The sequence below is a fragment of the Corvus brachyrhynchos genome, unplaced genomic scaffold (assembly GCF_000691975.1).
Source record: "Corvus brachyrhynchos isolate BGI_N302 unplaced genomic scaffold, ASM69197v1 scaffold62, whole genome shotgun sequence".
NCBI lineage: Eukaryota > Metazoa > Chordata > Aves > Passeriformes > Corvidae > Corvus > Corvus brachyrhynchos.
Window position 1 is genome coordinate 3,557,699 of NW_008236629.1, and position 11,236 is coordinate 3,568,934.

The 11,236-nt window shown below is 45.6% G+C and overlaps 1 long non-coding RNA gene across 1 annotated transcript in view; it reads right to left on the reverse strand.

Annotated features, from left to right (window-relative positions):
- LOC108444792 overlaps window positions 1-8,488 on the reverse strand; it is a 125,222-nt gene extending 116,734 nt beyond the window's left edge. Inside the window, exon 1 of the long non-coding RNA XR_001859497.1 lies at window positions 8,353-8,488. This is a non-coding gene — a long non-coding RNA (uncharacterized LOC108444792). The remainder of the gene's footprint in view (window positions 1-8,352) is intronic.
- Window positions 8,489-11,236: the final 2,748 nt, after the last annotated feature.

Sequence of the window (11,236 nt, forward strand, 5' to 3'; positions counted from 1 at the left end):
CGGGGAGAGCCTGAGCGAGAAGGACATGGCAGGACGGAGCAGTTGGCTCCTACCAGCTGCCACCTCCTCCACCCTGCTGCCCTGGCCCAGGCCGCGCCAGTCAAATCCATAGGGGGGCAGCAAACCCTTTGCAGTCATGGGACTACATTCCCAAAATGATCCTCTTCCACACTCGGTCCCTGTGCAGCTGGAGAGCCCCACGCACACAGCACCCTTTGGAAGGTCAGCATGGACTCTGCAAGCTCAGGGGAAGGAAGATGGACCTGCAAAGTCTCTTTGAACTGGACATAGGTGTCCAGTTCAGGTCAGCAACCCAGCTAGGGGGGGCACAACATGTGCCCGACCCCATCAGTAGGGCTGGCAGGGCTCTGGAAAAGCAGACAACACACAGCTAATTTCAGGTTTTGTTATGAAAACCTACACTTCCATCTAAGACTGCCAGAACCCTTTTGTGGGTCAATGGATGCAGGCTCACTTTAAAGATTTGGGGCGTGCAGGGTCCAAGATGCTTGAGGCTTTTATAATTGCTCTGGTATGTAACAGCACAAGGACGGCCACACTGGCTCAGCACAGAGCTACATACCCAGCTTCCATGGTGGTCAACAACAGGAATGGAGGAAAGAGCATAAGAAAAAAGCACACAGGGACTTAGTCCACCCCCAGGATGCTCCCCTGCCTCCAGAGGTACACAGCTTCAGTCAATTTTATGGTACACCATGTCCTCATGCTCCCCTCTCACAGCTGCAGCTTTGGCACAAAGCAAACCTGAGTTTAAGAAAGAGGCCAGAACGTACATTAGTCTGTTCATGTAGACAGAGCTCAGATGCAGCAGTAGGTGAAATTGTACCCCAATGGACACAAATCTCTTGTCAATTATAACTAATTAGCCCTTTAGTGACCCTAAATCTCAGAGCACCAACTTTGCTTTGAAATCCACACTAACTGTGCCCCCTCTCTCTCTCAGATTTCTGGTCAAGCATCTCTAGAAACTTATATTCAATGCTATACTCAGTCACCCAGAAAAACTGAGAGACTGATTTGCTCTCTGGACAGGTCAGGGAGAACAGACTAGAAAGGCACACAGGTGACTTACCCAATATCCCAGAGGCAGCCAGAGGTGAAGCTGGGATTAGCTCAAGCATTTTCCACTTCTCCCCTCCCAAGCTCCAGCCCTTTCCTGCTTGATTTTGCATTCTCCACCCAGCTGTCTTTACTGAACAGTGCCTTTTAGGCAGCTGTCAGGTTTGGATGAGTGTCTCCACTCCATCGAATGGGCTGTCCCCCTCTGTGCTGTTAACCCTGATTTCCCACTGGAGTGAATGAGGAAAAAAAAGACAGATAGCTCCATGGCAGCTGGATAGGAGTTCACCTCTCCCTGTCCCTACAGCAGACAATCTTCTCCTCCTTTTCCCCTCTCCACTAACAGCTTTCCTAGAGACCCTTTTGTCTTCAGCTCCCTCCAGGGAAAAAAAATTCCTTGTTTTCCCTCTATGCTTCTAAAAAAAGAGCTAGGACTTCTAGGTCTCAATTCCTTCAACAACACAGTGTTAACCCAGAGAGTGGTGGACAGGCGACAAACAGGTCAGCCCTTTTTTCTACTTTCCTCCTTAGAGGCAAAAAAATAAAAACTTTAAAAATCAGTTCTACCCATTCCTGTAAACTTCTCCATCTTAACACAGACATTTCCCCTTCCTCAGCCCCGGAGCACCCTCTCTGCTTGCCTCCACTGATAACACCCCAGACTAAACAACTCTATCCCCTTTCAGTGGCTCACCTGCCTGCTCTGGCTACTGCCTGCCTGAGCTCAGGGAAGAGGCACCAGTTGCTAAGCTGTACAGGGGAGAAAAGCCCCGAGGGGAGGAGAAAAAAAAAAAAAAAAATCCTGCGAAGTGAAAAGAAAGGAAAAGGGAAAGGATTTGGTAGCAGCTTGAGAAATGGACCAGCAGGTGCAGGGAGATGCAGCCCTAACAGAAGAGGGCCTTATATAAAGACCTCAACTGTGCTGGCTCTTAGCAGAGGGATGCCTGCCATCCCCAGATTTATCTCAACAGCTCTGCAGCAGTAACCTATCCAGCCATGTCTCTTTCTCCCTTTGCCTTACAACAGCACAGCATCCTTCCCCCAGGATCCCAAACAGTGAGGTGTAAAAAGCCTTCTGTTGGGCCCAGCTGTCAAATGCCCAGGTCAAATGTATAAACAGAAGGGAGACTGCCTGATCCCAACAGAAACCTCTGTGATCAGTGCTGAGGTGTGTCAGATTAAATGATTTTGTGATCACCTCTGGCCATGAGGACCCAAGCACTGAGGGAGGTGATGGGAATCCACACAGGAAGCTTGCAAAGCATTTGCCTGAAGATATCCAACTTGCAATTCTCCAAGACTTCACAAGCAGAAAACTGCCCTGAGAAATATTAAAACAACAAACCCTGAGCTCTGAGGTTTAAATAGCAAAGGTAGGGCTTGATAAAATTTTCCTTGGTGTTACTGCCCATAGTGGAGAATGAGGCTAGCTACCTGGTGGATGGAGGGGAAAACAGCCTCCAGAACTCAACTGCAACAAAACCTGGGGCTGGATCCAAGAGTAGCGCTGTACAGAGTCCTCTGCAGGGAAGGAAGGAAGGTTTATCAAGGTCTTTTCTGTCTGTTCGGAAGCTGGTTTCGATCGACAAAGGAATCGCCACCAGTTCCCTTGCCTTACCCCAGTAACACATAATGCTCCATCCCCGTTCCCTTCCCTGCCAGTTTGCTCTAATAAAAAGCAGAATTGTGCCTGAAAAGCATGTTGTGCAAAGATGGCCCCGCCAAGCAGTCCAAGAGATGCACTCGCCAGCAGCCAGTCAGACACACGCATACCCCAATCCCTCGCTCGCCTGTAAACAAGACAGATCGCTTTCTCAGCTGCTGTATAGGAATTTCAAGCTGCTGTGGAAGAAACCTCTCTCCTCCTGGGTTTTAGTGCTGTGTTCGAGGTGATCTGGAAGGGCAGCCTTGCAGAACTACCTGTCTTTGCAAATCTGAGGTCCTGACACCTCCTGGTCTGTGAAAGCTTTTAATGGATGCCAGTGTTTTAATTTCAGACTCTAACATTTGAGTGATCTTCACCTGAACAACCACACAGGTCAGCACCAAGCAGAGGTCACCTCAGTGGCATTCATGTGACAGCTGGCAGAGTCACCCCAGTATTAGAACAACACCTCAAATGGTGCAGCAAGACCTTGCCATCATATGAAGCAGGCTTAGTTAAGTTAAGCACTTAAAATGTCATGCTTCTCAGACGCCAGATATTTAACACATTTATTATACTAAGAATTACAAAGGGGCTGAAAGGAAAGTGAGGGATGGTTTCCTCCAGGGCTCTCCTGAGTAACTACCAACAGAAAAGCTTTGACAGAGTCAGACAGAGAGAGTAAAAGCCTTGACAACAGCCATTTCCACCATGCTACCAGTTCACAGCCCAGGGTGTAACATTGAAAACCATTCAGCAGCATCTGCCAGAGAGAAAAGAGGAATGAATTCTGCTGAATCCAGACCCAGTGCCACTGTAATGCATGACAGAAAATCAATGAGGCAGAGAACAGCCTCCAAATTATTTGTAGTGATATGGGACACAAATATGAAGCAAGACAACCAAGTGGCACGAGACCTCCCTGGTGAGGAACACCTGCACAGACAGTGGCAAGCAGCATGAAAACTTGGCAGGACAATGAGTGCTCCCTCCCCAGGCGGGCAGAGGAAGAGGAGGGGGCTCTGAGCTATGCACACTCCCAAGCACTGCTGCCAGCCCAGAGCAGTCTGCTCTCTCCAGTCGCTAATGGGGATAGAGTCACTTCAACAATGCAGAAGAGATGCTCCAGGACCATGTGCCAAGCTGCATAGCACAGGGACAGGCTCACAGGAGCTGTGTCCTCTCACTCAGGGCAGCCAAGATCACCCTGTCCCTCAAGGGCTACCAGCAGAGGAGTAGCTGCCCATCACCTGGAGGTGGGGACAGTGGCAAGGAGGAGCAGAGACTTGTGTGCAACATAATGGCAGTGCTAGGCAACACCAAAACCAGCATAAAATTAAGAATCGTCAGACAATTTGCTCTGATGCACACTCCAGGTCTGGATCTCAGACCCATGGCAGCCAGCCATGGCCAGCTGAAGGTTAAGGGAGGAAGGCTGGTGTAGCCCAACTGCAGAAGCTGTGAGGACCCAGAGCAGCCCTGAGAAATTGACATCTTTCTTTTCCCTCCAACCCTTTCTGGCTTCCCTCCCTGCTCCTCATCAGCAAGTGTATCTCAGCGGTCAGGAACAGATCAAAGCCCTCAGTCCACAAGCCAACTCTCCTCCCATGGGACAAGCCCCAAGGCATGCTGCAAAGGGCACTTTTCCCCTCCAGCCACCCTCGGCTGCAAGCAGGCTGTTCCCTCTCTTTCATCTCCCTGTTTGATTTTCCTTGCTCTGGTTCTTAGAGCTTGAAGTCAGTGGACTGTTCGTTAAAAGAGAGGGAAAACAAGCCATCCCAGTGCTTGAATAGCTTTACAGCGAGATTCCTTCGTGGAAAGCATGACTGAACATAACAGGAAAGGTTCTCCCTGAGAGGTTTTTTAATCTAGCTTTGAAACATCGGTGAGGGTTATACCCTGGGTTTTATTATACTGCCTATAGCAAGGAGTGTTCTAGGAGCAATCTAGGCATTTTATAGGTGCCTGGCCAGCGTCACCAGTTCCACCCATCCAAATATCACAAGACACATTCAAAATATCGAGAGACCAGCTTTAAATAATCACAAGCCCTTTATTATTTAAAACTCCAAAAGACAGACCTTCCTTTCTTTGCCATCTGTTTTTCTGAGGTTTTAAGATTTATGTCATCAAACTCTGCGTGTATAAAGGCGCGGTTTGGTTGCTTTTTTTCTGAACTCAAACGTACAGATCTCATATAAATCCTTTGACCCCAGGACCTTAGTCTTTGGAGAATAAAAAACATCAAATACAGGAAGATTCCCTCAGAATTGACGACCCTTGTTGCTAGTTTCCTTCCCAATAAATTTTTTTGCATCTTTCTGACAGCAGGTCACAGGTTGCTCTAATCATATGGCCACAGCTATCTAGGAGGGGAAAGCATTTGGGACAAGGTTTTGAAGAGGAACACTCATGGACATACATCATAATAACAAAGTTGACACGTTCACCCAAAGGGTATCTCTCCTTCCGTTATTTCAAGACACATCATGCATGATAAGATTAGTATACCACACGCATCCTCTTAGTATTTGGGTGTGCCTATTTTCCTCTCAACATTGCAATGGCACCACTGATAACAGGAGAACTCAAGCTGGACTCTGCTCTCACTTCTGGTACTGTCCTACCAGAGAGCTCCACAAATTGTCCAGCCTTACACTGGTACAATGAGCATAAAATCCACTCTGCCCTGGATAACACTGCTAAACCTGGCCACAAACAGGACACCCATGTGCCTTAAACAGGATTAAGCATTGCCTAAACTGTGCAGTCCATCTTCAGAAGTTTACAGGCAGGTGCTGTAACAAGACCTAGGCAGCACAAAGCAGACACATAATGCTGTCTTACTCCATAGGCTGGGGATCTGCCCAAAAAATAGAAACCAACAAGGCACAGGGGAAAAGGGAAAAGGGAAGAGGGAAAAGCTGTGACTGAACTGGTTTTTATTTCCCTTTGATCTGCCTGACTCTCCAGGAGTCACCAGTAACCAGGAGTAATTTATTATAAGCTTTAGGCTGCTCTGATTTATTCTGGGAGCTGAAGCCAGGTGCAAGGAAGTTCAATAGCCAGCATTTCTTGGCTTTCATCAGGGGGAGCAACACACTAAACATTACAAATCCCCAGTGTGGCATGTTTTGGGCTTTGATACAATGGGCAAAGACAGCATATTCAGAAAGCAAGTAAAAAGGAATCAAGACTTTTTTCAAGTAGGATGCACAAGCTGCTTATTGAGAGTCCTTTTTCTAGCTGCAGGTCCCTACCCTGGAAGGGCACTCAAATCATGCTGCGGCATCAGCAACAGAAAAGTAAAAAACACTGACAAAATTGAGAGTAGAAAACAATAACCTTGATGACTTTGAAAAGGAAGAGAATGAGGTGGAGCTTCCCCATCTATTTTCAATTTCCTGACATGACATGCAAAAAAATGGACAACTCAAAGTTTGATTCAGAGAGCAGAACTGAAGAAGTTATTCATTATCAGCAGGACTGATTGGAAATTCAGCCACTGGCTGGGCTTTTTCTCACACTTACAAATTGTTCACAAACAGATCCTAATTTTTCCCAAGTGAATCTACAAATTTCAAAACTATACCCCAGCAGGTTAGGAAGTACATAAATATAATGGTCCAGCGGCACCTACCTCCCTTTGACTTCTTTCAATAACTCAGCCTTCACCAGCCCATTGAACAAACCCAGCTGCTCTCTTGGAGCTACTCACATGCCTTCCACATGGATTTTCACTTTTTGCTGTTCAGGGTATGTGACTGCTCATCTGCACTACATGGTTTGATTCTACAGCACAAATGGATGACCAAAGACTTCTAACACAAGACAACAAGCAAGGCTGAATGATGAAGTCACAGTTCACATTTTTTTGGACAAAACAAGCTTTTGTGCTAAAGTTTGCGAAGCCTTTTAGATTCATAAACATTTTCCCCGCTGCCCAAAGGTCATCAGCATACGCATAAATAACCGATAATATAACTCAATGGAGATCAGCAAAGCCAAGTCAAATTGAGAGTTTGCCAACATGCCCACAATACTGTTTACTCCATTAGTGCACCAGACCCTGCAACGGAGCACTTGACTCTGTCCCTTCAAAATTAAATGAAAGAAATGGGAAGAAAAAAAAAAAAAGCAGCAAAGAGAAACCAAAATCCATCTGAATGAGTCAGAACACCATGTGATGCCTGTCCCCTTGCAGACCACTCTGCAGCATGTGCTTCCACCAGCCTGTATATGAGATGTCAAACCATTCAGTCTATAAACCCACTTTATTATAAATACTAGCATCCTGTCCCGGTGGATTTGAGGTTGATTTTTTTTAAGTTTTAATTCAAGCCTAGCTTCATCAAAACAGCAATGTTACGATATTCCAGAAGCAAGTGGGTTTGATTTCAAGCTTGCCAAAAGGCAGAGGGAGGGAGAGAGTAACGAGGAACAGCTAAATCTTTTCGCTTTCTCTCCTCAGCACCATTGCGAAATCTTTCTCCAAAACATAAGAATGAAGTCAAGTTTCCATGTTTTAAACAAACCACAGTGTGTTATTGTACTACACTTCTGCAACGGGGAATATAGGTCAAGAACTTTTGGACCTTTCAGATTTTAAGGTATACAAACTCTGGCAGCATTGCTATCTGTACTTTTCCTTTCCCTGTCTTCCCCCTACCTTTTTTCTCTCCACCCGTGCTCTTTTCTTTCCACTCTGTTCCTTTTCCCCTTGCCTCTTGCTTTCCCTTTTCCCTTCTCTCTTTCCTTTTCCTCTCCCTATCCTATCCTAATACTGGAAAGCTGCTACAAGATGCAGCTTCAAATCAAAGGCCCTGAAAAGCTCCCTTATGTTTATCGACACATTTTCCACTCTTGGGTTTTTATCCAGTGAGATACAAAAAATGCATATGTGTGTGCCTATGAGCATGCATAAGTGTCTGCACGCACACGTAGTGTGTGAAAACACATGAAAAGCATGTTTGCGTGCATGTCCTTATGCTTGCAGGTTATTCTTTTTTCCCCCTTCTGCAGCCTTAGGGAAATTTGCAGGCTGGATGCTGCAGGCTGGCTCTGTGCATTATGAAGCGTGTCAGGATGAATAATGGGGGCAAGTGGCTCTGCCAGCGGGTCAGGGAACAGCAACTGCGTAAAAAGGCGGGATTGTCCAACAAGCACACGCAATATCGGCTGGGGTTTGAAACCCGCGGCCAGACAGACACCAAGATCCAGTTGGAGACTCCAGGGCCAGGAGAAGCACCTTGCCCATTTCTGCTGACCCCTAGCAAGGGTGTGAATTACAGATTGCCACCCAGGAATACCAGTAACTTTTTCCCAGCAGCTCAAAGTACAAAAGCACTTAAGCAGATGTTTAAAATCAAGCTGCGCCTTGGACCTTGTAACAGACTGAGAGCTTGGTCTCATTGAGCTGGATGATCAGGGGCAGATCTTTTGCTCGTAAAAACCCCTTGATTTTAACTGTTTGCTTGATAATCGTTTAGATGAAGATCCAGGCACAATGCTGACACTCAAAACAGGGCTATCAGCTGGAAAGGAATGACTGTGTCCTAATAAAGAGGTGACAGGCTCTTCCTGAGACTTTCAAGGGTATGTTTCCTGGAAATCATTTTCATACATACCTTTACTCCAGTTAATGAAAGATGAACATGCTTCACTCAATATTTCAAACCATTTGCACAGGATATGTTTGAGAGTTCAGCATAAAACTTCTTGGGCCCAAAGTTTGCACATGAAAGGCTGGAAAAAGCAGTAGAGAAAAACACTAAGGAAAGGTTAGCACAAGAAACAGAGCACAGAGAAAAATCCAAATGAAAAGATACATTCAGTCTATACAGTATTATACCCACAAAGGACATTACATGGCAGGAGCTAGAAGTCCCATAAATGCCAAAATCCAGGTTATTCATGTAGCAGTAGCTGGTTCCCTTCAACATGGTGGTTGTGACACAGCCAGTTTTTTCTACAGGATATCCCCAATCATTCTTCCCTGGCGCCCATCCAAGTTCAAATTTTTCTGCCTGTCTCCTACAGCCTTTGTTCTGCCTCATTCTGTGCAGTTGCCTCCACAACTTAGTTTCTCATCCTCTAGGACTTTGTCTTTCTTGAATTTCGAACCTCTGCTTACCATCCTGAAGTTCCTTGCCCCATCAACAGCCTCAGTTGCCTTCCCTCCTCACATGTGCACTCCCCATCTCACATCTCATTTTCCATCCATACAGTTCCTTTCCTGGTATCAGTCTCCTCTTCCCTTCTGGCTTTCAGTAGCATTTCAAGTCCCAGGCCTCCTGCTAGTCCTCACTTCCCCCTTTGTCTTCCCATGCCACTCTTGTTATGTCCAGCTGCTCCCTTTGCTGCCTTCTCCACCACATTCAGCTCCCAGCGCTCCTTCTGCATTTGAAGGCTGATTGCACACCTCCTCCCTGCCTCCTGGGCACCACCAGAACTGAAGCCACCAAGACTGCAGGAAAGACAGACAGCTTTTTCACCACCTCCCTAGAATCATGGTGCCATGAGAGTCATTAGGAAGGTTCAGGGATGAAATATGCTCTTGCTTTTGGGATAAGCACCACAGTGATGCACTATTCAAGTGGACTCATCAAAGCATTTACCAGACTCTCATCACCACAAGCAGACTAAGATATATTTTTGGTTTTCTTTTCTCCAAAACATATAACACAGCTGAAACCAATCAACTTTTCATAGGAAAAACAGCAGGCTCTTCCTCAGTCTCAGAGGGTTGAACTCATCTGTCTAAAAATGAGGAGTCTGTTTTAAACAATTTTTCTAAACTACCTCTGTCATGAACCCCCAGGATGCAATTCATTTCACTACTATTAGGTACCTATTTTCAGATGGGCTGATTGAACACCCTCATCTTTCTCCACAGAGGATAGAGAAAGCTTAGGTCAGACAAATTACCTGGAATAAACACCTAATAAACAGCCAGCACTAAAAAAGGGGTGAGTTCTACCCCCTGGTGATTCCTCAATGACATCTCAGACTTATTCAGAAAGAAGAAATCAGCTGCCTTGTGAAAAAAAAAAAAAAAAAAAAAAAAAAAAAAAAAAAAAAAAAATTTAAAAAAAAATTCTTGCATTTTGGCTTTTTTCAAACACAGAAGGAAAAATAATGGAATTTTTTCCTCATCTTGTTCCTGGAAATGAGTGAACTGTTTCAGATTACACCATCCCAAGAAAAATCTATCCTGAGTCACACATGGGGCACCATAAATGACAGTCAGAACAGTTTGAGATTGGCAGGATCATGAGCAAATGAATACAGTGTTTTATCATAAGTGTTGAACAAAATCCCAAGAGATACTAGTCCCATTTACACCTCAAGTAGGATGCAAGGACGCAACTCTCCGTTGCTTTGATTTGCAATTTTTCTTCAATGTCACCTCCATTTCTCTTCAGAGAGAAGGTGGTGTGAAGATGGTTGTGTTTTCCTTTAAATGTCCCTTTTGAGAGGGGGATGGAGAAGAGAAAGGGGAGGTAGAGTTGCTAAAAAACTTGGAATTCAGTTACAGGAAAAAATGTGCCTGAAAAGCTACTTTCCAAAGCCAAGAGCTTCACAAGATTCAACAGTTCTTCCAGGACTATAGGATATACAGATACATATCACTCACAGTAACATTCTGCAGGCTCCAGACTCCACCAAATTATCAGGCAGGCTTTCCAACAATTAATGAGGGGGCTGTCAAATATTTAAAACAGAGCACAGTGACTCCTTCCAACACAGCCTGCAGAGGTGCACAGCACATCTGCATATTTTAGCATGGGGAAAAGAGTGAAATTTTTTTCTTGTATGAAACTAAAAGATAGTACGACCAAGGAAACAACATTCCTCCTTGCTCCCTTCTGAGCTAGGTCAGTACAGTAAATAACAAAATGCAAAACTGCAGGCCCACCCCTGCCTTCAGCTTCATCAGGAGAGGAGATCTGGCCCTAAGCTCAGGTTTTTTGTTGGCAATGGCTTTGCCAGATACTTGGCATTACTCTGCAGCACTTTGGCCCATTGGCAACACAAGCACTAGCTAGGAGAAGCTATGGGAAACCTATTCCTAGAATGAATTCAAAAAAGACAAAGAGCAAGAAAGAGCCCACTTTGTTGCCTTTCTGTTCATGGAGATGGCACCAAGGATACCCCAGAAAAACACCCAGCCACAGTAGTGAGTCCTACCCGTGTCTTCGCTGGGTATCCGTCCCTTGTTACTAGTAGGAAATGGAAAGTTCACAACATGCTGGGCACTTCTGGGTGCTATCAGACAATATTAGACAGCTTTACACATGCCTTGCCAAGGCAGGACAGCCCTGACTTTCAACAGCAGCTGTCTACAAGCTGCTCTGGCAGCCAAGACTCAGCTCCCAACCCTCTTAGCCCTTCTTAGACCCACAATTGGTCTCCTTCAAAAAAAATACACGAAGGGACACCCAACAACATTACAGGGGAAGGTGGAGAACCCGGGAAATCCTTAGATGCTGGCTCATGGCAGGTTTGAAA